We start from the raw sequence: 27,916 nt of genomic DNA on the forward strand, positions 1-27,916 counted from the left end.
CATAAATGCTTCTTATATAATACCTAAGTTTGTCTTATATAATACCTAACTTTATTACAGAGAAATCAAATAACCAAAACTGGCCTCCCTCAAAATGTCTTCCTAGATATGAAAACAAATTATTTGACTTCATAATACGTACTCCCACAAATAGCCTATCTAAACATAGTCCAGTATTGAAGACTGTAGACAAAACTGCTCTGAAATCCACTGAATATTATTTTCAAATACTGTGATTTTAAAAATATAATACCTAGGATTCCTTTAATTCCTCAATGTCAGTAATAATTAAATATCCCTGAGAAGTTGAAAGGGGAAATCCTTATAAGACACCAAAGGGTTTTTATACAACCACAGATTATGACTATAATAAGATAATAAAATATTAAATATTTGGGTGCAGGCTTATCTTTGTACTGAATATTGGACGAGCAAATTTGAACTTAAGTCCTATCCCTGACATTGTACCACCTACAAGGGAAGACTTCCTCCCATACATCACCTGTCCAACCCACACGAATCACCGCACAGAAACCAACACGCCCTTGACTCCCTTTAAATCATCCAAGAAAATGCTCCAAATGCAAGCACGCACAATCGGAACTCATTTTGCACCAGTCATCAGGGGAATGACCTTACAAGGGACTAATGGGCCTCGCTTCCTGAGAATCTCCATCAGGGCATGTAACAAGATAAATCACAGCCAAGGATCTCTCCCAAGTTTCCTGATGAGAGAACCATGACCTTTTCAAGTGTAAAATGATGGATTGAATAGAGAAAGTAGTATGTAGATTTTTAAAAACAAGGCTGGCGAAAATACCAACGACGGATCTAAGAGAGTTAGCTGGAACACCTCACAGTGTCCTCGGTCAGGAAGCAAAAAGAAAAGGTTACATCTGTCTGAAACACAAGAACTTGTTAAGCAAGGAATGAAGCTAAAACCAAGCTCACTGTAGGAAAACATCATGTGGGTCGGTTCTTCACTGCCACTTCAAAAGTCCTCAGTGCTCTTGGAATGGTGGGTGGCCCGGTGGCTGTGTCGAGCTGCGTGTCTTCTCAGCTGGGGCCTCTGACTGGCTGCTGAGTAGAGGCCAGGTAAGGAGGCTCTCAAGTCCATGGAGTGCAAATCCCTTTAGACAATTCTCCATGGTGTGAATTTATGGAATAGCATGCCGACTCTGATTTTTTTTTTTTTAAAGAATAGTTTATTGACTTTTAGAGAGAGAAGAAGGAAGAGGGAGGGAGAGAGTGAAGCATTGATCGCCTCCCTCCTGCACATGCCCCAATCAGGGATTGAGCCTGCAACCCGGGCATGTGCCCTGACTGGGAATTGAACCAGCAACCTCTCAGTGCACAGGACATCGCTCAACCAACTGAGCCACACCAGCCAGGGCGCAACTATGGCTTTTAAAATAGCTCATTTTATGCACACATTACAAATTTCATTACATGCTGGCCCTTAAAGAGTTTGTACTTGGAAAGAAATAATCCAAATTCCTTAGTCATTACCTGACTCCAAATTCACTATTTTATCATCCAGAGGGCAGTTTGAAAATGTGAACTGAGTTTATTTCTCCATAGGAAATAAACATTCGCCAAAGAACATCTGCTCTGATTTTTTATTCTTGCACAGTTAATATAATTGGTGGTTGCTTAATTTTTTAACTTGCCCACAGGATCCAGTCACAGCTTTCTGCAGCATGCTGATCACATTGGCAGCGAGCGAGATCAGACATTCCAAATGGACCCCAGACAAGAACTGGGGACTGGGGACAGGGGACATGGATGTGCGTGTGCTCTGCTGAAGCACTGACTCTCTGATAAGTAAGCTGAGGTATTTCTACCAAAAATGCCTGTCTGGCTGCTAAGGTGAAATGAGAAGGCCACCCCATGGAAAAGATCCTTTCCTTCTGATGAGCCTGGACTCCCTCAACAGAAAGTGACCTGGTGGCCCTCAGGTCTGCCCCTCAGAACGGTGCCCCGACTCTACTACTCTGAACGGATGTGAGCCTTTCGATCCCTTGGGGTTTGTTTCTCCTGCCCAAACCCTCACCCCAGATAATCTGCTTTCCCCGATTCTCTAGAGGGCCAAGATTACTCCCATCCCGGCCTGTTTGCCCTCAGGTTCCACTTTGCATCTCCCTTCCCTTGCTCTGCTCTGTATGCCAGCGGGTGATGCCCACCAGCTGTGTCTGCCGGGCTCACCGGCTCAGAAGCCTCTGGCCTCTGGCCGGGTTCAGGCAAGAGACTGGGGAGCGGGAGGAAGGGAAAGCAAGGGTGTCTCTCCTCCCATCTTCAGCTCCTGCAGCACCGTCAGCTGCTACTGTAAAACCCCCAGTTAACTGAACAAGAGGGAAACACTTGAATTCTGGATCTCCTCCTGGGTTGCCAAGGAATCAGCATCTTTTATACGACTGCTCAACATATTTGCAGTTTTTTCCAGTTAGCTTTTAAAGATTCAACAACAAGGATTTGACATCAGAGGAAACAGATGGAGAAATGTGAAATCCCGAGTCACTGAGAGCACTACAGCCAGGGAGGTGAAGATGGTAACACCACCTCCCTGAGGGTGCTCACACCCTCAGTGCTCTCCAGCTGTCCAGGAGCCACGGCCATGACCACCCAGGGCGGCTCCAGAGGAACAAATCTCAGAGAACCAGGTCGAGGAATATGCTTTTACCAAGCCCCGGACAATTCTTCTGAGCAGGAAAATCTGAGAATGACTTCACACCTCACTAGCGTCAAAAGCGGCAACAAATAAATAAGGATGCTGCTTTGGAACAAGAAAATTAAAAGGTACATCTATCTTGGTACAAGCATAAAACACTTACAGATCCCCTTTTCACTCACTATAATGAGGAAAAGACAGGGAGTAAAAGAAATATGAAGTGACGCTGGTCAAAAAGATGGATATTACACTTGGAGTAGTTATATATGTTCCAAAATTGCATCCATGTCTAGAGTTATTACTTAGAAATCACTGAAGAAAAAAAACTTTTTTTCCTTCCTAGGGCTTTTTAAAAGAAATGTTAGAGAAAGCTTTCAGTTACTTTTGTTTTCAGCTCCCACATTCTAAATCCAATGAAATAGTGTTCTATTGTGGGAAACTTTTATTTTTACAATGTTCTCCTTCAACTGTTATAATAAATATAGCTGCCTACAATCAGCATGCTTCAAACTGGATGGAACTATGGCCTATATTATGCTCCCAACAAAACTGGCTTCTGGGAGAAATGTAGCTCTTTTGAACACAATCCGCTTGAATCTAAGGTGACGTTGTCAGGCAGAGGATGGCATAGAAAACTCCCTTAGAGTGTCCCGATAAAGTGGCCCATGTTTCAAAGTGGAGACCTAATTCCCGTCGCTACTAGAGTCTTAGTAATTTTTGAGTTATCAAAACAACTTTTGACCTGACACAGGACATCAAAGAACTTGGCTGAGCTGATTCTACCAGTATTGTAGCTGTGTGAGCCACCTAATATTCCTGGGCCTCCACTCTCTCATCTTTAAGATGAACTCTGAAAAATGTAAGGAAGGATACTTCCAGCTTGAATACATACCACGCTGTGCAACAGAGAGGAGGTACATAAACCAGACTTTTGGTTTATCAGTTATCAATGCTAATTTGCACAACAAACTGCGTCACCGACTACAAAATAATTTTAGGTTAATTTTCATACTGAGTAAGTTCGAGTACCTGGCCCAATGCCATGAAGTTTGGTATTAGAGGGGAAGACACAGGATGTTGGAATTCATATTAGGGAGGTGTTCTGGACTGAGACAAGCTTCATGACCCACAATAAGTGCCCACCAAACCCAGGAACTATTGTCTTCCCTGTGACTACCTGACTAACAAGAAAACTCTAGGGCTCTTAAGAATTATCGTCTGCTTGAGGGGTAGCTCTAATGCAACTAGATCTAACAGAGTTCAGTTTAGGATGTTCACAGATGAGAGAGACACTGAGTGGGGTGATCCTGGACCTCCCAGCTTTTCAGGGAGTATTCTGAGAAAGCGGGTTCCTACCTGGAGCTAAGAACAGATGTTCTATGGGGGCAGCCTCCAGAAACCAAACTGTGGCCTAGTGCAGCCCCTCGAGGTTAACTCTAAAATTGCTTTACAATCCTATACTCAATCCAATAGTTTTCACAGCGATAGAATACAGAATTTTGCATTTAAATCCATTAACAGTCTTTCAAGTCAATTCAGAAATGCCTGCTTGGTGATATACATTGGTGTAAAGTGAACAAGATTTAAGGTAGTATCTCTTTTCCCAGACTTCTCTTCCGGGATGAGGAGTGGAGGGGTGGGAAGGAGTGGAGAGAGGGAGTGTGTAATTCAGTCTTGAGGTATTACAATGGTATTAGTGCTGCTGTGTTCAGGACATTTTATTGTTGTACATATTATATTATTTGTACTTGGTCTCAATCACTTTTGAAATAAATTAGTCAAAAGAATTATGCTTCAGCTTATTACCTAGATACTTATAAAAATAACTGCATTTCAACAACCACAGGACACAAATAAGGGTGGAATCAGATCGTTGGTTCACTCAAATGTTGGCTTAGTGTTTCACAGAATGTTTTATTAAGGGACTCAGAAAGTTGAGAAGATTCTGTTCTGCATATAAACTGAAAGCCACCCAGTAGCTGAAAAATTGAAAACCACAAAGCTTGGGAAGAAAAATGAATGCTTCGAAGCATAAATTTTTCCATTAAATTATGCCAATAAACTTAGGACCTTGAAAGGTACTATACTCAAATATTAAAAGGGGGGAGGAAAATGCTCTTTATCTATTTCCAAACTAGTACTAGAAATTGAACAGAGTGGCAAGATTTTTTAATCCCACTAGAATAATTTAATTAATCTCTTACTCTTCTAATTTAACATTAATCAGTATGAATTAAATATACATTTATTAATGTGGGCAATGACTTTCTTAATTTTTTAAATTAAAAAAAAAAAAGTCCAGGCATAGCTCAAATTCTGTCTTTTCTACGCTTTCCAGATGAGCACTTGTTTTTCCGCTGGTTGAACAGGAATACCAAAGACGGATTAAGGCTGTTACATTAAATCAGAATAAAAACAACTCCCAAGTTCTAAAAACCACAGAAAGTTGCTGAGCTCAAGCCTTTCTGTCTTGAACTACCTGAAATTAGTGACGATAGAAAAGCATGCATAATTCAAGTTTGGATTAAAGTGCGGGATGCCATGGTATCACAGTCATATTAGTATAGCAGTGGTCCCCTACTGGCTCAGGTGGCATGTGGAGTGGACTAGAGGGAATCTATTCCCTCATTTCTCTTCTCTCTGCCTAACAGTACTTCTTTCTTTTTGTCTTCCTCCTATTGAAGAAAAACTAGATATTTATAAGAATCATTGGATGGGTGTGGATTGACAATCATAAAGAATCGGTGTGGATTTGATAATAACTTACAGGATTTGGGGGTTTAAAGACAATTTTTGCCAGTAATTGTCAAAATAATCATGTCATTTCATTTCACTCTAAATTATAGCAGTTGAAAAGATTAAGATTTCTTAATATTTCTTGATTCTATATTTATAACATACTATTGTCCAATTTCATTTCAAGAAGGGATAAAATAGGAGAGAGCAAATAGAAAGCCAAGTGCAATGAAGAAAGAACCTTAAAATAAAATGTGAGACATAATCCCAGTATTATCTTTAAAAGATTCTTAAGTCTAGATTAGGTTGTACACAGATTAATCTGTGTAGGCCCTCCTTCTGAGATTTTTATCTATAATAGAAATATTGATTCCACTGAGACCTCCATCTCTTTTGCTTTTAAAACTCTAGAGGTCAATAATCAGGAGAACTCACAAACTCACACCATGTGAACAGGTTTGTTCAAGAACCATGTATCCAGTGAATTCTCACTGATGTGCCAAAGGAAGCACCCTCCTCTGCAGATAGGGGATGAGTCGATTCTCAGTTGTTAATTTCCACCCAAATATGACACTCCTCCCACTTCCTCTCAGCACCCTCCCTGGTCCTCAGCAATTTATGCAAATATACAGCCCTCTCCTCCCACCCTGTTCACACTTCTCCCTAAGCACATGCTTACTGTCTCACTCCTCCTCTGCTCAACGCCCGATTCCTCCGCCTCCTGTTCTCTCAAACCTGCACCTCTTATCTCTTCCATGCTCAGTCTTCTGCCTCCCCTCTGCCTCGCATCCTCAATCAATACTTACACTGACGTTATCCAGACCGCTGGGTGCTCCACGAACACACACATACATTAACTTTCTAGGAGGAATACACCAGGAGTGCACACTCATTGGAGAATAGTTTGAGAAGAGGAAGCCATGGAAAATGGTCAGTAGAAACATTCCAATTTTGGAAAACGTGTCAGAAAGGGCCTTGTGCATGGGATGGGATTTCCAAAGCTGTCAATTAATGTTTAGTTTTCTTAGCCGTGCGTGGACTAAATATTCCTCTCACAACATCAGTATCTGCAGTGTCTGAAATACCGGTGATCTCACTTTGCAATCCTTCATTATCTCCATCTCCAAAAGAACTTCAAAGCACTCTCTGCTCTGAATCGCCTCATCTTCCCAGAAAAGCGTGGCAAAGAGCCAGCTTCTGAGGCTGCTGGACAGACAGAATTACCGTTGGTCTGCCATCGCCTGCTGGGTTTCATTAGCTGCTTTATCACACTCGATCACATGCGAAATTGGAAAATGTAACCACGCTGGTAGCTTCAAAAGGACACCAACTTACAGGCACATCTGGCCAGTCTACTTTCTCAAATGACAATGAGGGTAAAATAAATAAGGTAATATGCTTTCCTATTGCTGGGAGCAATGCGGGGCATCATTAATAGTAGTAAACCCTTTTCAAGGAAGAACAAAACAAAGACCTAAAACACCTAAAGCAGTTTTAACAGCAACAACAAAGCTAACGAAATATTTTTTCAATGCTTACTAAACTCATTCCCACTAATCATAACTGGGAGCATTATGACCACACAGCAAAATAATTTGGGCAGAGAGCATCTAGCCCAGGACCTTTGTAAATACTGCAATAAGAGGAAGACAATGAGAGCACTTTTTTTGCTTCAAATCTAGAACAGTTCATTTTTAATCAGCAACAATCATCACGTGTGCATGTACATGTGAGCGCGCACGCGCGCACACACACACACACACACATATCTTCTATGATGAGGCTTCCAAAATTGTGCTTTTTATTCCAATTTGGTTAACTGAATGAGGAAACAGATTATGCTCCTAGATGGGTGCTCAGAAGAGGAATTTTTGTTTTCTGCTAGTCATGATATTCCTTCAAATGGAACATTCCTGATTAAAGAGTCCGGGCAATACAATTCATGCTGAAGGCAAAAAATTTGGCTGCAGAACATAATGAGAATGGGTTCCCTCTGCAGCTTTTCCCATTCTCATTACCATCTCTGTCATAAGGAGAGATTCATATTGTGGAATTTTCAACTCCTATTATCATCTTAGTCTCAAGCATGAGGTATTAGAATTTTAATGCCAAATAAATTCTGACCACAGAATCCTACACTGTTGTTGTTTTATGCTCCGGACAGGGTGAGCACTCAGGCCTGTTCTCAAATCCCACTGGTCACAGAGCTGTAAACAGAGGAGGGATGGAATACTAGCCAATCAGATCAGCAGACTGGATTTCCTAAAATCGAGCAGCAGATCATTTTGCATCTTGGAGCACAGCGGCTGTTTCTATCTGATTGTGTACTCTGTAACAAATGAGAACAGTAAATGTTGTTCCCCAGGACACGCTCATAACCAAAACTCTTTCTAACTTCTGAAAGCCCGTCACCCCATGGCCTCCAGATGGAAGGGGCGGCACCGTCTTACCCTCAGAGCTGCGCGTGGCTCACAGCCCGCCAATCGAGATATAAGGCAACAGAAAAAGATCACTTCTTTTTTTTCTGAAACCAGGCATACAATGTACAACTCTTCTCTTTCCAGAGATAAGATTTCTTTTTATCTTAAAGTTCAAAAATGTGGAACCCAGTGCTGGCTTCACTAATTATTAGCTTGTTTCCCCATCCATAAAGTGGAGATAATAATACCTGCTTTGCATACTTAGCAGGATTTTGGCAAGAATTAAATAAAACAACATGTCTGCCAACATTTCGACAAGTACAAAGTGTTTTTACAAACGCGACATGATCCGCATTCGATCATCTTTAACTTGGGCACACACTGACTGCTAAGCGAAGGCCCGTTTGTGGACACTGTTACAGAATTCGTAGCAGAGGCCTCCAGCTTCAAGGCGAAGTGGTGGCATCTCCCAGTAGTGTACAGACGTCACAAATTGCCCGAACAGCGTGGCTCAGTGGCTGAGGGTCGACCTATGAACCAAGAGATCAAGGTTCGATCCCCGGTCAGGGCACATGCCTGGGTTGCGGGCTCCATCCCCAGTCGGGGGGGGGGGGGGGGCGTGCAGGAGGCAGCCCATCAATGACTCTCTCATCATTGATGTTTCTGTTTTTCTGTTTCTCTCTCTCTCTCTCTCTCTCTCTCTCCCTTCTCCTCTCTGAAGTCAATAAAAACATATATTTTTTTCAAATCACAAATGGAGGAGAGGTGCAGGTATACCATAGGCGTCACTCACGCCTCTGGGTGTCTGGGCCCATTTCTCATCCTTCAGAGCGCGGCCCGGGAGCCCGTCTCATATTCTCTGTAAGTTTTCCTTCAGGTCACCTCTCCTTCCCCGACACGGTTGACAAATGTGGCAGCCAAGGAGCATAAGGCAAATCCTGCGACGGTGTCACTCCCCTCCTAGCCTGCGCTGGCACCGAGAAAACGAGAAAGCCTCTGACACATTGAGGCTCAGGGGCGACATTCTAACTGGGGCGAGAACAACATTTTTAATCTTCTCCGGGAAGATCAAATGGACTCAGGGGCGAGCTCTGTGTCCCTGGCTGCTTGCAGGAGAAGCCGAGGGGCCTGCGGCCCCCCACCTGGAACCCGAGGCTTTCTGTGGCAGTGCAGGGAGTGGAGATGAGCCTGGGTGAAATGGTGTCAGAGCGGAGGGGAAGGGACCGGGCACGTTCTGCCTGGCATTCAGATTCCCTAAAAGGCATCGCGTCTCCCAGCTGAACAGGGCTCAGGGAGAGGCTTGACTTTCTGTCTCTTGTAGGCAAGGCAACACATCTGTATGTTTCAGCCCCTACAGCTCTGTATTTTAGCCATTACACATTAAAAGCAGGTTCTATTAATCAATAATATTATGATATTATGGCTGTAGCCATTAAAAGCCCTTTTAACTGACAGTTAAAACTCAAGGCTGTGGTTTTTAAACTTTAGTGCGCATAAGACACATCTGGAAAGCGTAAAAAGTGCAGATTCCCGGCACCCACCTGCAGAGTCTCAAAAGGGAGACCTGGAATGAAACCTCAGAAATTGCATTTTTTAACACACACCCAGGTGAAACTTGTCCTACAGTCGTTCTGTCTTAATGTGATTTTTATCACCCCAATTGCACTTTAAATCCTTTGAAGAAAAGAAAAAATTGGGAGGAGAACAGGCCAAAGCGCATCTTGACAACTTTGTAGTTCATCTCACTCTGGTTTTCAGAGACTTTAAACTGGAATTTTACAGCACAATAATCCATAATATGGACTTTTGAACCAAATAAATCAAACAAAGAAAATATGTGCTCCCAGAAAATTATTCAGCTCCCCAAGACAAGTATCTTTTATGTGGGGTATTTCAAGGAGCCTAGTTTTATACGTTCAAGTTAGTAAGTAGTCTTAACCTCAGTATTTAATTTAAGCCTAAGGCTTTACGTTTTGCATTCACTCTGATAGTATACAAAATGGAAATATAGAAGCTGTGAGGCCAATTCAAGATGCTCAAATATCCATGGCATATTCAGTGAGCAGGGAAATATCACTTCAACATTTCTCCAAATAGAAAGCTCAATAACTGTCATTGCAATACCCACATTTATTTTTAGAATTTAAAAGTCTAAGGCTACAAACTTATGACAAAATTAAGTATAGAAAATTTAATTAGAACAATCATATATACCATAGTAATCATTCTTTTCAAATCAACCTATTATTCTTTGGAAGAAATACTGGAGTCTCCACTTCTGGATAACTTAACAAACCTGTGTGGTATCGTTTTGTTTTTGCTCTTTGCACTTGAAGTTGGATTTTATTTCCTATTCCTTAACAGGGCTGGCTTCATGGCGTGCAATAAGTAGGGCCATACAGAGCCCAGCATTTGGTTCAATGCTCTACTACTGTCACTGTCTTGAAATTCTTAATAATTTTTGAACAAGGTGACTTACATTTTCATTTTTCCTGGGCCCTGCAAATTATGGGCCTTGCCCTGCTCCTCAGTAATATTTGGGTGTGATTTTCTTACAACGAATACTACAACATTAGTACGCTGCTTTGGCGTGCCCATAATCCATTAACGTATTTGCTCACTGTACAGTACTCCTCCTTTATGCATGGTTTTGCTTTTCACAGTTTCAGTTACCCGCAGTCAACTGCACTCAAGAAACATTAAATGGAAAATTCCAGAAAGAAACAATTCATCGGTTTTCAATTGTGTGCCATTTTGAATAGCGTGATGAAATCTCACACCGTCCAGTTCCATGCCCCCAGGAGTGAGTCATCCCTTTGTCCAGCACATGCACACTCTATACACTGCCTGCCCTTTAGCCACCCGGTAGCCATCTGGGTCATCAGACCTGTTATCAGATATTTTGAGAGATGGAGAGAAAGATACTGTATTCACATGACTTTTATTACAGTATATTGTTATAATCATTCTATTTTATTATTGTTAATCTCTATTGTGCATAATTTATAAATTAAACTTTATCATAGGTATGTATGTATAGGAAAAAGCATAGTATATATGGGGATTTGGATCTATCTGTGGCTTCAGGCATATGTTGGAAGTTATGGGATAGATTCCCCCGTGGATAAGGGGGGAATACTATACATATATATTTATTTTCAATCACTGGATTACAGAAAGGAGTAAAGATTCAGTCCCTGCTCTCATAGAATTCCAAATCCATTGGAAGAATTAATTATCTCTATGTTAGATAGCATGCATAAAATATTCCCCAAGAGTATTCATGAATACAATATATAACCATAATTCCATATTAATTTGCTTATATAACAGAAACATTGTGCCTACTCTTCCAGAAACAAGGGAATTGGGATTATGTCTAAAAATCAGGAAATATCAGGTGCTCTACATCATGAAAAACAACAGAATTGTTTGCTATTTAGCTGAGTGTGGTAAAGTCAGGTAGACACAGCCAGGGTGGCTCACAAGGCCCAGAAGCTACCATGGAAGCATTTCTCCATAACACCTGAAGATGATCCTTAGAGAAATAAATCATTTTCTCTTCTTCCACCTGATTATGGATACAGGTTTCTCCACCAACTGGATACAAGAAATAACGAGAGTGTGTCTGTCTTTAGTTACACATACACACGTGCTAACAATCTCCGCACAAACTAGGAGAAAGGGCACAGATGAAACCATTCTGGAATCTGTGAAGGTCACAGAGTGCAAGTCAACAGCAGTTATTCTTGAAGCTTCATTTTAAAAAGTAAAAAATAAAAATACTAAGATACATGGTAGCTACATATGTGCTTCAAGAAGGAAATGCCTATAAATGAATCTCCCAGGAGTTTCCTGCCCTAGGAGTTAAAGGTTGAAGGACAGTGTACAAGTATTGACAGAGGCTGGGCCCACCCCTGTGCTACATTTTCTGGCCATACTTCCTTGCCGCAGTCATCCCACTGAATTCTGTTTTTTCAGCAGAAAACATTTTCCCAAAAGGCACCTACATATTAACTTCCCAAATACTGTAATTGTGTTTGGGCCACAGTCAGTTTCTGCCTCCAAAACTCTTTCAGAGTAAGTTATTCTATAGATAAAAGATTTCCAGATATTTGAATGGACCTAGAAACTATATAACAAAATTTATTAGAATTGTGAATAAATAAAAGCTAAAATAGCCTCATAAGCTTTAAGCCATCAATTTTGTATGATAACTTAATCATTCAGAAGCTTTCCCCCCCAGCTATATTCTGGGGAAATATAAGTTAACAATTATTGTAAAGAAAACTACTACATATTGAGTGCCCCCTATGTCCTAGTCATTATTTTCAATCCTTCACATATATTCTTTCTAATCTTTTCTGTAGCCTTCAGAACCTACAGTATCTGTTTCCAAAGTAGATAAGTTTATGAGTAAAGAGGTGGAATGATAAAGTGCTTTAGAATATTAGCTTTGAGTTCAGATACTCCTGGTTAAAACTGCAGCTCTCTGCTTCCTGGCACTACATAGATCTGTGGACAGATCACTTAGCCTCACATTCTTTATCTAGGCAACTCTAAAGGCCTACACTGCATTATCTGCCCTTGGAAGCTGAGTATATGGGTATATAATAGGGCATTCAAATTATAAGAGAGTATACATATATGTATATACATATATACATTTAATATATATTTAGAATATATTTAAATATATATGTTCAGGGTATATGTAAGTATACATATTTAGAATTTATTTATCTAATGTTCATAAAATAAACACAGCAGCACAGAAAGTTATCACTGTACATCTAATTCATGTTACCTTATTCTTACTCTACCAAATCATGAAGTCAAGAAAATAAAAAATTTCAAACACATTAATGACAGACCCTCAGATATCTCAGGGATAACTAGATCGATTATCCACCTCTAGTAATGTCCCAAGGACAGCAAGTGCCGCACAGTTTCCTTAAGGGAAGCCAAAGTCTGCCAAGAAAATCAGAAAGAAAAATTAGGCCCAATAGCATGATAGATGAGTTAAAGTCAACCTGTCACTCCAAAGTCTGCCTCCAGAATAATCTGCAGGGACAGTGATTTAGCAATGAACCACAGCTCAAGCAACATGACCAGCGGTCACACAGTGGAAATAACCTGTGCAGGTCTGATCCTCAAGATGGTGAGGGGTGTATGGCACACTTTTGAAAGACCATTAATTCTCTCGATGTTCATTCAGCATTTTACTGGCAGGAATGCTATTTCATTTATGCTTTTCAGATATGTATTAGATTTATAGATGCCTTCTTTCCCAAATGATCAACGAACTCCAAATCTAGAGTCCTTGAGGCAGAATAAGAGAACTTTAATACATGGATAGACCTAACCCTTCCTTTGATTTCCGTTGAACCTCAAATTAATATTGCCCTCATCACTGACACTACTGCTCATGAGTAATTCATACTTTGTGGGCTTTTTATGACATTCCATTCAGTGCAGCATCTCTGAAAGTTAAAAAAAATAAAGAGCAGTGAATTATCTATGAATACAGACCAAATTGTTAATCACTTCAGAGCACAGTGGGAAGATATGTAATGGAAGGAAGGCCAGGGGCCGAGTCAGCACCTGAGGCCATTTTCTAACACTTTATACGCAGACCACGCAATCAAGTCCTGCACCGATTTCTCATCCTTCCGGTGCCTTTCCTTTTCCCTTCCTCTTTTTTTTTTTTTTTTTTTTTTTTCATGTGTAAGTTATCTAATTTTTTAAAGCAGATGTTTTATTTTTCCATCTATCATTTTTTATTGTTGATTTTTTATTGTCCATTTTACAGATGGCCCCCTTCCTCTCTCCTTGCCCACCTCCATCCAGCCACAGCCCCTCTTCCCTCTGGCCATCACCAGGCTGTCGTCTGTGTCTACGGGTCGTGCATATGTGCTCTTTGGCTCTGTCACCTTCCTTCATCCAGCCATATCCCCCCACCACCCCTGTCTTCCTCTGTCTTTGTGTCTCCCTCTGTTCATGGGTCCTCACTTCTCCCTCTTTCCTTTTCTTCTCTCCTTTTTCTCTTTTTCTCTCTTTCTTTTGCTCTTTTGACTTCGGTTCTTTGTCTTCATTCTTTACATGGCCCTGTATATAATATAAAGCTCAACCCTAGCTGTTGTATTTGTTGAACTACGTTTTAGAGCCCCACTCTTAAAATTAGAACAAATAAAAAGTTTTACACTTGCCTCAAGAATTAAGCAGTTTTCCACATGGCTTTTTGCCCTGAGTCAATGAGTCTTGTATTAGGACCCACAAATCAGAAGCTATTTGTCATTCAAGACCCCCAGAGAATCAAGACTCAACTTTGCCTTTACTGTCATCAACTGCTTTCTGCACCTCTTTTAGCACCCAATTCCTTCTTCCATCTCTCTTCTATAATCTACTATTGCTAAAAAGTCAATTCTTATCTTTGGCTATATTTCCTATCTTTTTCTTAATTAAGAAATATAACTTAATTTTTAAAATATTTCTTTTGGAAATATAAGTTCACTTTCACATGATCTGTTTTGGTAATAGCCTGAAAGAATGCTTTGCTTTTCTGCTGAGAAGCTGATAATGAATATAAAAGAGGGAAACAAAGATTGAGGCCAAGTAGTTAAATAGGACTTTAATTATATCAAAAATCCAATAAAGTCTTCGAAAAATGGAATTGTGTATTACATAACCACAAAGGGATATATCTGTGTAAATATGGAAATATCCATGGTCTTTACATAGAAATAGGACAGAGGAGCAAAATTCATCGGGGATCATGATGTGTGATGAGGACCTGCACAAAAGGGTGGCTTCGCTGAAGCAGGGAGTGAAATACGGAAAAACTCAAGAAAAGTAATAGAAACTGGGGAGGGGGGGAGGGAAAGGGAGGGTGGGAGAATGAGTGAATCATAACAGTTAACTATGTTAAATCCTAAAATCAGTCAACAAATATGTACTGATGGTCTTATCCATGCCAACCCTTCTGCCAGCTGTTAAAGCATGCAGGAGTGTCCACGTTGTCGTGGGGTTAAGAATATTAAAGACTGAAATGTAATTTGGAGATAAGACCAGGGTGCAGTGGGAACATTTAGAATCGGCCCCCATTTCAAATACGTAGAGATGGATTCCTGACTGAGGTGGCATCTGTCCAAATTCGACAGGGGCGTCAGAGGTGGAGAAGGGGGGTGAGAACATGTTTCGGGCACAAAGAGAGCCTGGTTCAAATACAGGGAGGCGGGGGAGCACAGACAGCTGAAAACATTTAACACGTAGCATCTGCCGTCGGAGAATTAGCGTCCACAATTTTCTAAACGTATGAAAATAGGTGAGTTATTTCACTTTTCTCCACCTCCATTCTTCCCCCATCTGTATGGGGGACGTAGAATGAAGATAAAATGAGAGTTCTAGACCATGCCCAGCACAGACTCTAGCACGAAGTATGCCACCTCGTAAGTGCTCAGCATAATTGCATTGATCTAATCCAGTACACCAAAGACAGTAAGATGTATCATTACTTTATGCAACACAGAGGAAATTTTTTAAAAAACACTGCAATTTATATTAGGCTATAATCAATTGTAAGATGCAGCCTAACTTTAGAAAAGCTAAAATGTGAGATAAAAAACTGTATTGCTTAGAATGCATGAAATATGGTTACTTTATCCCTCCAACTCCATCCAGTATATTGAAACTGAAAACATCCAAGATAAGACCATTATCAATTGTCCAAACGAATGTGCAAACTTAAAGCATGCCAGGAGGGCAGCCCTGGTATTGCAGTTACCATTTCATAATATCGACGTATTTGCTTAATTTCCTTTCAAGAATCAATATTATATCAATCGATCAGCAAGCAGTTATTGAACCTTGCTGCTGGAATGCGTGCAAGGGTATGTGGCAGCTGCGTTCTTCCTGCAGCAATCCCAGTTGATGCTTCGCAGTCTTTCAGGCAGGCAGTGGCCAGCTGGTCAAAGAAAAGGAACTCTGGTCCAAGCAACAATGATAAAAATTGTCCACTCACAGTTCACCCTTCTTGGCACAGCTGGATGTCACTGCAACCCCAGTTTGTAGAACTCCTGGACCACTGCCTACCAAATTAGCAGGTGTATTCTAATAGCAGCCCACATTCCAAATGCTCAACTGAGCACTTCCATTATGCAAAGTGTATTCTACTTCTCTTCTAGTCTCCCAGTGACTCACTCGGACAGGACAATTCCCTTTCTCATATGGCTTAATTAATTTGGTTAATCTCTTCTGGTCTCTCTCTAAGTGTCGTATCTTGTTCACATTGCAAGGTACTATCTAGTAAACTCTAAGTCCGCGCTGCCCAAAAGAAAAACACTATTCATACCAACTAGTTGTTCTGATTCTTTTTAATTCTGTCTACATAAATAAGAGCACGTGCTTTAGTTAATAACAATGAAAAGTATTAGGGAATTTGCTGTTATATCCTAGGGAAGGAAAACTCTTAGCAGGGCATTCTCACAGCACTAATATTCAGACAAAATTAAAGCACCGCAGAGAAGGAGAATTGTATGGAATTGCTGGAATCGAATGTAACACAAAGAAAACAGAACCATGGGAGAATCATAAAGCAGAATCACCAAAAAAGGTCAGCCTGCAGTGCAGCAAACAGAAGCAGTGGAGCACAGAAAAAAGAGAAATGAATTAAGAGAATCCAAGATTGAATCCCATATGGCCGACAGTAAACTGTGTGATCTTGCCAATTCATTTTACATCTCAGGGTCTTTGTTTCGTGATAAAATTGGGATATTGAACTAGATCAGGGGTTCTTAAAATTCACTTAAAGGGGACCAGGAACATAAATGGGAAAAGGCATCTTTATTTTCTTTAAAATAACTAACACATACAGCATTTCCTCCATTGATGAGCAGAAGTCGTAAACTACAGTACTATTAGCAATATTTATGATTTTGTTCCAATATTAATTACAGACATTTTCATATTACAGTACAGCTGTTACAGATATCTCAACATATTTATGATCACCAGCTCTTCAAACTTACAGGAATCATCAAACTCGCAGCTATTTCTTGTTACCTAATGCATTAGTAAAGACATGTACACACACTGTATCACAACATTCTTAAAAGTGTTATGATAAATATAGTGAACATTATTCATTTCTTTTATAATCATATATATGTTAGCTTATGACTTTTTAAATGTCGTTCTGAGACAGGGATTTATCATAGTGCCAACAAGGTCCCCCGGGCTTGGCAGTATCTGAGGTCTGTTCTCCATAACACTGTAGAATTCTAAATCTGCCAGCTCCGAACCAGAGATGCCTCGCTGGCTGGGACACGTGTCAAGGACAAACAATAGCAGGGGACTGAAGTAACTGCCATATGGGGAGTGGAGGTGGCAACTACAAACAACAAGGACATTGAAATTCATTGAGTGCAACTTCAGGTCAGGGGTGTAACTAGGAGATGCTAAGAGAGAGAACAGAACAGGATGGAGTGACTCGGGTGGGAAGAACTACTGAGCAGGCAAATGGAGCAGGCAGACTGACCCAGACTACAGAACAGCCCACCCCCCCCAAGAAGGTACAAGTGTGTGGAACTCCTAACACTTGTTGACAATCATTACCTCGTGTGGGTTGTTAGTTGTTAGCAAATAACAAGTGAAAAGACACAGGGAATGTTACGGTCACACAGAGTATTCTTGGATGGAAGCACATGCATGTGGTTTGATGAGAACTGGAAGAAACTGCATGCCCTGACATGTTAAGCTCATGGCTGTGGTTGTTGGGTGTACAAGGAAAAATTACAACAATGTGCCCCTTACTGATATGTGCTTACTGGAGTGAGGCATGTGAACTGCTCTGAAAATTGACCCTAGCTTCTTCTAGCAGTGGAAAAACAAAGGGCTCTCCTGCCCGGGTTGGTGCGGCTCAGGTGGTTGAGCACCCTTCCATGAACCAAGAGGTCACTGGTTCAATGCCCAGTCATGGCACACGCCCGGGTTGTGGGCTTGATCCCCAGTAGGGGGCATGCAGGCAACAGGCATTCATCATCCATGTTTCTATCTCTCTCGATCTCTCCCTTCCTCTCTAAAAAAAATTTAAAAATCAATAAAAATATATTTGTTTAAAAAATTGAAAGGCTCTCCTATAAAGAGAAGCATGAGTGAGCCGAGTGGCTCCTAGCAGGGAAATTTCAGAGTAGGAAAGGATGAGTAGGTGATGTCTCTCAAACTTTAATGTGTAAAAGAAGCATCCAGGTGTTTGTTAAAAGTACAGATTCTACGGACTCCCACTGGAGACTGTGAATCACGAGATCTGGAGTGGGGCCCTCCAAATTTGTATGCAACAGGCACCTGTGGTTTATGATGATCCACGTGATCTGCAGACCACACTTTGAGAAAAACTAGCTGAGGCTCCTAGTTGAGAAAAAATTTTTTTAAATTTTATTATTGTTTAAAATATTACAGATGTCCCTTTTGCTCCCCAATGACCCGTTCCACCCCATTCCTTCCCCCTTCCCAGTCCCTCTCCCCACCATTGTCCATGTCCTTGGGTTGTGTATATATGCACATAAATTCTTTAATAAAAGAAGTAAAGAGCCAAACCAAAACACTATCTTTGAGAGTCCATATCTAGTCTAACTCAGGCACGGGGACAGAACCCTGAACGTGGGTAAAAGACCAAAACTGACTTATGAAGGGGGTGAAAAAGGGGCTAATGACAAGTTCTTTGCCTTCAGAACCAGGTGGAAGATGCAGAGAAGGAGAACAGTGAGACAAGAAGTGATTAGATGTTGGGGCAGGCATAAAAAATTGCTCCCCCTCAGCTACCCTATAGGTACAGCCTATTAAAAATGGTGTCTCCTTGGGCAATAGTCAGCTGTAGTCTTCTGACAGGGAAAGGTTCAGACACACAGACAGATGGTTTCACAACCAAAATAAAATCCTGCATCCCTTGTTGATATACCATATATGCGACAGCACCTGTGAACACTGATTTACAGAGACCCTCAGGTTCTAGGATGATCCGAATTTCCCTACTTCTCTGTGAACCCACAGGGATACCGTTGCAACTGTCTTATAGCTCCTGCTGAAATGGTACACTGATCCACTGGCCAGGGTGCCCAAATAAGAAGCCCAGTGACAGAAGGAGAGCTGAGTCGATCGCAGCAGGATTGCTGAAAGCCCTGTCTCATCCTGGTCAGGAATTTACCCAAGTACCACTCTGAGTCCATGATTAATTTTCTCTTTGTGTGCTACCAGTGAGAAAGCAGACCTTCCTAGCCACCATCCAAGCGCTTGACCACCACTCCTGTTCAGAGCACAGAAAGAAGAGCTGCAGAAGAGGTGTCCTTGGAAACAAATACACTGGCAAATCAGCCCCTTGTGTGGCTTTTCCAGAATAGGACCTGCACTTGGAACTTAGAGAAAAGAGAAAAAAAGAATGGCCCTTCAATGTGAATTAGATCTTAGGAGTCACACCTTTGTATTTGAAAAATGGTCATTAGAAAATTACCTGGAGCAGGGAAAGTGACAGGAATTAATATTCACTGATCACGTAAGTGTCAAGCTCCCACACAAGTGTTGTACAGGCAACACTGGATCTGGTCACACTAACCAACCAAGTGACTAATAGGATAAGTACGGGGCATAGAATAACATCATCAGAGCTGGGAGGGTTCCGGAGATCATACCACCCAAGCCCCTCATTTTACACATTAGTAAACTGAGGCCAAGAGTGAAGTCACAGAAAAGGGGATAGATATTCTTTTCTGCTTTCGTTATCTAACCTCTTCCCAAGGCCCCATGCAGCCTCTCATACAAGCAATCAGGTAATGTGTATTGATAGATCCTAAGGAATTAAGCCTTTTATTGAAAGTTCAGAAAAACATAGTAGACATAAATTCAGTCTGCAAACTAATGTGGGAGTTATTTTTCATTTTTAAATTCTTTTTTTCAGCTTCTAATTCCATTGGATTCGGGGAAAATTAATATTAGTCAATTTGCTTCCCTCTCTTTTCTAGAAATTATACCTAAGTTCCAGGGAGCCATGTTATAGGGAAAGCATGTGGTCCTGGAGATCATCTATCCAGTCCACCATCAGATGAGATGTTTGTCATCAAGTTGGAGAACTCCGTCCCCATGCATACATACTTGTCACCACTGGTCACACATTTCTGTCCATGTTTTTCCTTCCAATTGATGGATCTCTGGACTACTTCTATCCCACAGATGGAGACACAAGATCTGATCTCACATTTCTGTGCCACCCAATATCATGGGAGAAACTTCATGACCCTGCCGGTGACTTTGTCTGCCCAGAATCATTCTGCAGCCATCTCCGTTCCATCCCCTCTTCATGGCTCTCTCCGCATGTAAGTCCTCTCTGCATTTTGATCCCACAAAGCTTTCTTAGGATTTGCAGATAACCTAGAGCTATGTCTGGGAGACAGAAAGTAAGCCTTCTCTCTCATTCTAATAGTAGCCCACTTTACCCCATCCAATGAGACATTTTTAGTCTTGAGGATAAGACAGAAGTAATCCCAGTTCCTCTTTGCTTCTTAGGATCCTCTCTGTTTTCCTAACCTCATAGATATTTCAAAATAAAGTCAGAAGAGACAAACTTCCTTATAGTTTTAGCCACAGACTCAGATTCAGCAGGGGTAAGGCAACAAAGGTTGGAAATAAATGACTAAGTGTGTTGAGTTCTGCTGTGGTTTATCACCAAAGATGAAAGGCAATAAAAAATGGGGAGGGAGTAAAAGAGACCCATAGGAAGGGCATTTAAAATTTATTAAACTATGAAAAATAGCACTATTTTTTTAACTATATTGAATAACATGACGCAGAGCAAGATTTTAAATGAATATAAAGTTTATCTTTAATATCATACCAGTGCCTCATTTCTCCAACTTACTTGCTCAACTTTTATGACCCGTCTCTCAGATCTACTGCATTTTACCTGCAGGCCTGGCCACTCTTACTGACTGAGCTTAAGGAAACCACAGTAAGTGTGAAGCTTAGTATGGATCCGTCCATTCAACAACCTACTGAGGCATTGGAAATCGCTTTAGAACAAATAGAATATCACTTAATGTAACTCCTACTCAATTCAATGTACAAGACAGTTAAGTTTTCAACAATGAGAAAATAGTAGGAACAAACTTCTGAATCCTGGAGTTTGTCCCAAATTTAGTTAAAATGAATTAAAATTCTCCACTTATTGTCATAAAAATATATTAAATGGACGGGGGAATTAGGGTTTTCTGATGATGCTATTTGGAATTTTGCTAATTATTTTAAAATATGATATTCATTTTTGTCTGAAGGCCAAAAGCAGGTTTTTCAGGACATTGAAGCGTGTACCAAAGACTCATGTTGTGCCTACTACATATGAGAGCCTCTCAGAGAGTCAACTGGAGGGCTGCACCAGCCTGTTAATTTGAAAGTAACAACAACTTTTCAACTAACTCTGTTTATCAGGATGAATCCTTTGGGCATATTTTCAAAAGTGAAACATGCATGGTCCATGACTTTTCATTTCCAGGCAAGGGGCTTAGTGGTGCTAATCACGAGCTAAGGAATCTAATTAAGCAGTCCTCAGGAATTCTGCCCGATGTTGGAGACAGAGTTGGAAGCAAGGTTTACTTCGCGCAGCTCCTAACTTCTCCCACGATTGGATTTTTATTTATCACAGCAGATTTATCATGTGCTAGATAATTTCACATTCATGGCTTTTCTAGTGCTCAATTTATCAAGGAGAGCGGTGCCACATTCTCCTGTATTTTATCCCAAGTGCCATCAGGGTGCGGCGAGACACAGCTTCTCTCTTTCTCTCCTGCAGTGGCTTTGCCGCTAAATTATAATTCAGGACAATGTACCTTTCCTGGGTTCAATTTTTAATGCTGTTTCCCTTTTTGGAATGTTTACATAACAAGAAAAATAGAGGGCCTTATATGTGAGCCACATACATATCACTCACGTGTTCCCTATTGAGAAGATGAAACCCGATCGCTGAAAAAATGCCCGGTGATTTCAACTACTCGCTTCGGCCATTTCTTTTCAAGCTGCACACTTTTTCATTACCAGAGACAAGACAAACGAGGAGGACTGTGATGAGGGCTGAAGTCACGGCTTTCGCTCTCCTTCTAAGCCTAAAAAGTGAGGTGGCTAACGACGCTGCTCGCTGGCTCTACGGTGCGCAATCCCTTAGACTCGGGCCCTGCGGATTAGCGAGGGCCATTATCCGTCAGCAAATGAAGCTCTTTTCTTTCTATGCTGTTCTTCATGCTGTGAATACAGTTCCTAACAAAATCCATTTTATTTCAGAGAAGAGCCACAGATGCTCTCACTTTCCCTTGAGTGTAATACTAGCTCTCAATACTCTTCTCTCCCCATCCACCCCTCATTTGCTTGTGGAGGGCTTACCTGGGCAAGGTGAGCACAGGATGCAATTAAGTCCTTAATGAAACATTAACTCCAAAGATCCCCAGTTTCATTTCCATGAAAGTTAATGTAGATTCTCCACATAAAGGCATTTTCAATAATGGTGGGTATTAAAAGCAGCAAAGTTTCCAAAGAGAGTTCAAAATTCCTCCTTCCAGTGGCTTCTTAGTGAATGTCAGAAGGCAATGTGCTAAGATTCAAAAGCCAGTGGAACAATGCCCATTGTGCGACTTTCAACAAAGCACTTCATCTCCCTGAGCCTCTGGTGTCTCATCTGTAAACTGAGGACAATTCTTGTTCCCAAATGTTATGATCCCTTGACTGATCATTTTTGGATCTTTATTCAAGGTTGTCGCAAAGAGCAACAAATTGCATCCTTTGTTTGGATTTAATGGCTCCTCCTTTGAATAATATAAAATGTGACTATCAGAGCCCCATTCTAAAATCTTTGTCAAATTAACTTGGTCTCTTCTATCTGTACTTTACAAGTGTAGAGCTATACTATTTGGACAATAGGACAACATTTTCTCCAAACTGTAAAGGTTTAAATAAAATGATAGTTTTGCATCCTCAAGACTTGTCATGGATCAGTCCCTAGAATATTTACATAAATTCAGTGACTTATTAGTTGGGCGAAGTTTTTAGCATTACATTAAAAAGTTAATAGCTATTAGCAAACATTCTAGAAAACAGTTATTATCCACTCATTCTAAGTTAAATTCTTGTTTCACTCTAATGGTGCCCTAAATTGCTCATTGAAAGTAATTTGGATCCTGAGGTAAAAATAAACTCAGCATTACCATCTTACATAAGAAAAAATTATAATAATAAAGACGAGATGACTTTAGGATTATCCAATAGGTCATGGGTTTTATAAAAAAAAACAAAAGATTAAGCTATAAAATACTCTTTTAATAGAAAAAGAAAAACCAGATGTAAAACCATCTAATGTTTTCAAGCAACTTGAACAAATTAGATGAACAAAAGGTAGAAGTTAGTTGCTGCAAAATGGCCCCAAAACATGCTTTGGGTAGGAAAATGCTTGATACACGTAGTACACACTCAATACATGTTAACTCTCCTAAGGACAATTATCGTTACAGAGCCTGAGGCTCTGTTTTCATGCTGCAGGAATTTTTAACATTGACAGACAGTCAATAGTGATAGTTCTGGTTTCCTGTCTGCTCTGCCTGAAGAAGAACGCACTTCAGAGAAGGGTGCTCCCTTCCTCTCAAATGGAAATGAGGCGTAGCAGGCTGGACTTGGTGGTTGTGCTTGTTGTTTCGTTTTTTTATTTTTTGTTACCATTTTTTTGACATACACACTAGCTACTTAATCCCCAAACCAGTGTTTTTCTTAGAGCCTTTTTCATTAAAACCAAAAGCAATTATAAGTGTGATGCTAAATACCATAGCACCCTAATGTATCAATGATGTTCCCATTGCCTCCTCTAAGTTGTCATCCAAAACAAGGGGCAAGGGAGTGGAAGGCGCTATAAAGGTATCCATTTACTGTAGTTAATCTATGTACAACATCATGTGTGTGCATGTGTGTACACAGATATGCATGTGTATATAGAGCTATGCATATGTGCATATCTATACACAGAAATATGAATTCAAATTTTAAAAATTATATGTATAAGATGGGAATATCAATTTTTTATCATTAAAAATTTCTGTTTCCTAAATTTGCTACGACGAATATGTATCACTTCTATACACGTATAAACAATAAGCTTTGAAATAAAGTGTGTCTGGTGATGGTTGCACAACACGAATGTGCACACTTAATACCACGGAACTGTACACTTAAACATGGTTAAGAGAGTAAGTGTTGTGTTATGTGTTTAGTTCAATAAAAATGTGATAATAAAGTATGTCTAATCTATGAAGAAAGCACAGCTGCTCTTCACCATTGCCACGCAAGGACAATTCCTGCACCATCCGCCCCTTCCTCGCTTACTGCCGCTGGGTCCCAAGTCGGGGCCTGCAGAAGGCAGCCGCGCTGAAGGGCCGCTTGCCCTGCAGGACCCACAGGGCACAGGTGAAAATGAGTTTTCCCGGCTTGAGTCTGGATGGAAGCCCATTTGGGGGAGTGTGGGCTGGCAAGAGGGTACAGCCCCTATGTACAAGAGGAAATCGTGTTCATTTGACAGATTTGGTGGGTGTGTGCAGGCACCTAAAGGCCTATTACCCAGTTATTCACCATTCATATTAGAGTATTCTGTCTACAAATTTGAGGTCCCACTATGTGTACAGTTTTATAATCTTCTCACTGTGCACACTTTCAATGTCATTAAATATTCTTCTAAACAAAAATTGTATGGCTGCCTACATATGTATCAAATGGCTTCGCTAATACCTTATGCTTAATCCTTTAGATTATTTCCAATTTTTCACCATTATAAATAGCACTGCCATGAGCACCTCTGTGCAAATATCTTTTTCTTTTCTTCTGTGGATAATGGCATTCTCCTACTTTTTTAAATTCATAAGCTTTATTCCTTTTTAGCACTTTCAGGTTCACAGCAAGATTGAGTGGAGAGTACAGAGAGTCTCTGCATGCCCTCTGACCTCACACATGCACAGCCTCCCCCCCTCTCAGTGCCCACTCTCAGTGTCCCACCACAGTAGACGCTGGGTACAATCCATGAATCTACATTGATGTATCATCATCACTCCAGGTTCACAGTATACATCAGTATACATTAATGTTCACTCTTTGAATACTTTTTTTATATCTAATACATCTTCCTTAAGATAAATCTCTTACAGTGGAATTGCTGATACAAAAGATATGAACAGGAGACAAAACTTTACACACAAAGGTTTACTTTGTGTGCCAGTTTCTCACTATGCTTAAGCCTGAGACCTTCTCCCAACACAGCACAGTAATCTGCAGTCAGTCAGACATTGGTTCAAATCCCAACTCTGGATTTCCCAGCGTGGTGACCTTTTGTGAAACTTGGCTTCTAAGCTCCAGTTCCTTCACTCCAAAAACAAGAGATAATAACAACCCCCTCACACGATTGTTGTGAGAATTAAATGAAATCATGTGTATAACCTGCTTAGCATGGTTCTTAGTGTTGATCGTGATCTTGCCAAGAATGTGTTGAGGCCAAGGCTGTAAATCTAAGTGAGTCAAAGTCTGAAAGTCACGATTGTTTCTTGACGCTTTAGTGAGCCATACCACATGCAGAGCATCTACTCCTCCGACAGAACACCCACTTTGATCTCAGAGATCGTCAGTTAGGATCCAAGCTCTCTCATTAGGTGCCCATGGGATGGACATACTTGAATAATCCACAGTATAATCAATGGGATGACTCGATCCCAATTCATCCTTGGCTCTTCATCCTGGCCAGGATTTGCCACGCATTAGTACACTTCCTTCCCCCACTGACTTAGAGTTTAGCCATGTGACTTGCTTTGGCCAATGGCACATGAGCAGACTGAAAGCATACCAGGTCTACCCGACGCCCCAAATGCACGATTGTGGTTTGACTCACCTTCCTGTGCTCCTTCCCTGGACCATGGGGAAAGCATGCCCCTGCGCACTGCTCTTCCATCTGGGGCCTGGAAATAAAAAAGGCATAAGGAACGGACCTGAATTTCCCAGCATCCAACCCACACAACAACCTGGAAGAAATTAATGTTTGTTGTTACAAACCAATAGATTTGGGGGGCCCTAGCTGGCTAATGCCAATGGTTGTTCATTTCTACCAACAGAGGCATGTTTGACTGAAGAAAAGAGACATCAAGGAAAAGGAAGGTGCCTCTTGAGGCATCTTAGTTCTCAGGCATTTACTAAGAGCAAGGCCACCAGAATGACCCCACCCTCCCTTCCTCGTAATAAAGGCAAGGTACCACGAAGTGTTAGCAAAGATAATATGTTTGAGAAGCTAGAGCCAAGTTCCCAAGATAGACACGCTGGTAATGGAAATCTGCCTGGTCTCACTTTGGTTATTTCTCCCCAGGGGTGATTTACAAGGTGATAAAAGACTTCAAGCTGCAAAAGGTACTTAGGCTGTTAAAAACCAGCTTTTTATGATCCCTTCTTCTTTATAGTACATGTTGTTACATTAATCAAATGCTTATTCTATTAGAAGTCCCAAACCTTTAAGATGGTGGGACATTTCATTTTTATTGCCCTGAAGTGGCATTCAATTCCACATGCTCCCCTGCAGGCCACTGGTGAATTCTTAACATTCAGGCTCTTTGCAGCCTCTGTCCTCTTTGATCATATCTATTTTGCATTAATATTGTAGACTTCAAACTTGTTATTTTTCTTTGTGTTGATATTGGAAAAGATGCTGAAAAATTTGGCCACAGGCCTTTCTCTTCCATAGCCATGTATTTTAAGTCTGGAGCCAGTCATGAACGTCATGATCGAGCGCATGGGCTTGCACAGTACCATGTGCCTCGTCTCTTCTGGTCTAAGCTTCAGCTGGCTCTGTCTTACCTTCCGCTGGTAATATTAGGTGCTCTCATCCACTCAGCCCAGAGAAAAGCCTTCAAGTCATTCTCTCCCTTGTCAAAATGCGTATTACACTGGAATCTCCTGCTGCTCGTTTTCATGACCAAAGTGACTGTCATTCTCTACTTTTCATTTTTATACTGTTCTGAGTAATATGTAATTGTTTATAACTATTCATTTATAGTTCATGATAATTGTATAACAGCCACCTCAAGTGGTTCCTTAGAAATAGGTGAAATAAGTGTCAGACAGGTAGGTAGAAAGATAAACTGATAGAGACAATTAGTTACTCAACTAATATGAGTAATTTTCACTACATTATAATTCATAAATACATCAGAGCCTTTAGAAGATGCTTTCAGACAAGTGTGAGCCCTGTCTTCTTATTGCCTTGACTATAACAATCAAGATTAGATTTTTTAAAGAAACGGCAGACTCCAAACCACTGGCACAGTGTTTAATAAACAGATCTTGCTGAGAGAGAGGAAGGAAGGAAGGAAGGAAGGAAGGAAGGAAGGAAGGAAGGAAGGAAGGAAGGAAGGAAGGAAGGAAGGGAGGGAGGGAGGGAGGGAGGGAGGGAGGGAGGGAGGGAGGGAGGGAGGGAGGGAGGGAGGGAGGGAGGACTGCTAATCTACGTGAGAAAACAAAAACTGGGAACAGAGGAACAACACTGAGAACCACAGAATCCCCCCCACCCCCAGCTCCCATCATAAGGGGATCCTGCTTCCGAGCAGGGTATTAACAGGACCATGCTCTCTCTCTGGAGTTGCTTAGTCTTTTCAGTATGTCTTCGCCGGTTTCTTCCTCTGTACCTTCAAGCAGGCACAGGCCTCCCATGTTAGAAAAGAGATATGTATTTGGCAATGTTTTTCCTTCTATTTTCTCTTTTCTTTTACAAGAAAACTTTTAATGTTTGCAAATCTCACTTCGCTCCACATGCCTAAGAAAGTGGCTTCTCAACGCCAGCAAAGCATCATGAATCCCAAATCTAGGTGCTTTCTTCCAGTCCCTTCCTTTGACCTCCCTGTAAGATTTGACTCCAACTCTGCATTCATTCTTAAAACTTTGCTCCAATAACTTCCACATCCCTCTTACAAGGCCAGCCCTGCTCGGTCTCCTTCACCAGCTCTCTCTCCTTCCTTGGCCATTTAACTCCGGCATGACGCCGCCATCGTGAGCC

The sequence above is a fragment of the Miniopterus natalensis genome, chromosome 2 (assembly GCF_054644295.1).
Source record: "Miniopterus natalensis isolate mMinNat1 chromosome 2, mMinNat1.hap1, whole genome shotgun sequence".
NCBI lineage: Eukaryota > Metazoa > Chordata > Mammalia > Chiroptera > Miniopteridae > Miniopterus > Miniopterus natalensis.